Source organism: Adiantum capillus-veneris, chromosome 28 (genome assembly GCF_014529385.1).
Source record: "Adiantum capillus-veneris isolate H3 chromosome 28, ASM1452938v2, whole genome shotgun sequence".
NCBI classification, from domain to species: Eukaryota; Viridiplantae; Streptophyta; class Polypodiopsida; order Polypodiales; family Pteridaceae; genus Adiantum; species Adiantum capillus-veneris.
This window is the reverse complement of record NC_140958.1, coordinates 7506315-7508812: the sequence shown is the minus strand read 5'-3', so window position 1 is coordinate 7508812 and position 2498 is coordinate 7506315.

The window sequence follows — 2498 nt, the reverse complement described above, 5'->3', positions numbered from 1 at the left end:
TTCAAAGAGGGATGATAAAAAGCAAGAGAAGAAAAAGGCGAGAAAGAGGACACCCTCTTCTCCATCTTCTTCATCCTCTTCCTCTTATGAAAGCTATGGTGAAGACGACAAAGATCAAGACAAGAAAAAGGCGAGAAAGAGGTCACCCTCTTCTCCACCTTCTTCAAATTCTTCACCTTCTGAAGAAAGTGATGGTGCAACTTTTGAACCATCAAAAAGAAGAGGCCATAGGAAATCCTATGCCGCATGGAAGAGGTCGTCCAAGCTGAAGAAATTCAAAGAGGGAGGGAAGAGCATCTCTTTCCTTACCTATGATGGCACCTTCGGTGCTACAGACAAAGTTTTGGCCTTTATCCAGCAATTCGATGCGGCGTTTGGAGATGAGGGCTTCACGGAGTCCTCTAAGCTACGCCATGTAGCTATGCACTTTCAAAAGTCCGCCAGACAATGGTGGTCTAGCCTACGAGCCAACGGTGAAGCTCCACGAACATGGAAGGCTTTAAGAGCTTCCATTATGAAGCAGTTTTTGGCCACCGATGCCAAAGACAAAGTACTCACCGAATGGCAAAGTTTAAAGCTCTCTCCCAATGAATCCATCCACAAATATGTAGACAAGTTTTGGGACCTACAACTCAAAGCCACTGTCTTCAAAAAGTTGGATTTTGGAGAGCAAAAGCAACAATTTTGTGCGGGCTTAACCGAAGAAATGGCGGAGTATGTCAACTCCCAAAGGCCACGTACCATATCGGCGGTAATACACCATACTATGGTGGCCTCGCGAATCAATTTCCAAACGGGGGGTAAAAGAAATAATAAGCCCCCGGAAAACAAGGGTTCCAATGAGCCTAAGGGGAAGGACAATGTCCAAAAGTCTCCTAAGGGCAATTCCAACAAAGCTAAAGAGAAGGGAGTTTACAAAGGAAAGAATAAACTCTCTCCTGAAGAGCTTGAGCGTTATCGTAAAGATAACCGGTGTTTCAAGTGCGGCGAACAAGGGCATGCATACCGCGCTTGTCCCCAAAGAACAACCGCCAAGATCCTCCTAGAGCTTCTTTGGTTGAAATCCAAGAGGAGGAGATTCATCAAACTCACCACAAAGGATCTCCTCTATGCCATGCTTGGGGAAAGGTAAGAGAACATGATGCTTTTATTCTCTTTCACCCTGGTTCTACTCACAATTTCATATCTATGGAGTTAGCCACCAAGCTAGGCATACAATCCTATGAGATGGGAGATATCCTACCCGCAGACAGTGCCTTCAAGGGGCAAGAAGCTTCAGTCACTCCCTTAATCGGGAAATTGAGGCTTCATGTTCAAGGCTATGTGGACAAAGAGGACTTCTTTATCTCTCCTCTCAAGCATGAGGATGTAATCCTAGGGGCACCATGGTTTGACCGCCTGGCTGCCGATGTTAAATTTCCTGAAAGGAGAATCTCCTTTAAGTTCAGGGAAAAGGACATGTATATAGATGCTAAGGAGATGGGTAACACCATCCCCATTGTACATACACCAGCTTTCAACAAGTCAATAAAGAGCTCTATTTCCGTGTACATGATTTTTGTTAAAGATTCTCAAAATGAACCTAATGCCTTAACAAAAGAAAATAAAAGCAACCAAAAGGAATTAGAGTTATTCAATTTTCTCAAGGGGTTTCAAGATGTTTTTATTGACGACATCCCTTGTGAGCTACCTCCTAAACGAGGTAATGACGACCATGCAATTGAACTTCTTCCAGGAAGTTCACCGCCTAACAAACCTCCTTATAGAGTTTCTCAAGCTCAACAAGAGGAGATTATGCGGCAAGTGCATGAGTTAGTTGAGAAGGGCATGGTTAGGCCTAGCTCATCTCCATTTTGCTCACCTGTGCTATTAGTGCAAAAGAAAGACGGCACATATCGTATGTGTGTCGACTATAGAGCACTAAATAGGATCACTATCAAGAATAGGTTTCCCGTTCCAAGGGTAGAAGACCTATTTGATAAGCTACAAGGATCGACCTACTTCAGCAGGATTGACCTAAAAAGTGGCTATCATCAAATAAGGATAGTTGATCAAGACATTGTAAAGACCGCATTTCGTACTAGATTTGGTCTTTACGAATACATTGTCATGCCTTTTGGCTTGACCAATGCACCAGCCACATTCAACCGCTTGATGGAGAAGCTGTTCAGGCCTCATCGAACCTTCACTGGAGTGTTCTTTGATGATATTATCATCTACTCTAATTCATTGGAGGAACACAAGCAACACCTCCAGGTAATATTTCAAGTTTTAAGAGAGAATAAACTTTATGTTAATCGAAAGAAAAGTGAATTTTTCTTGCAAGAGATTCAATATTTAGGTCACATTATCTCTCAAGATGGAATCCAAATGGATCCATCCAAGTTAGAGGTAATAAAAGGATGGCCTAAACCAAGGAATCTTCATGAACTAAGAAGCTTTATAGGTATGTGTGCATACTATAGACGCTTCATAGAAAAGTTCTCACGAATTGCAGG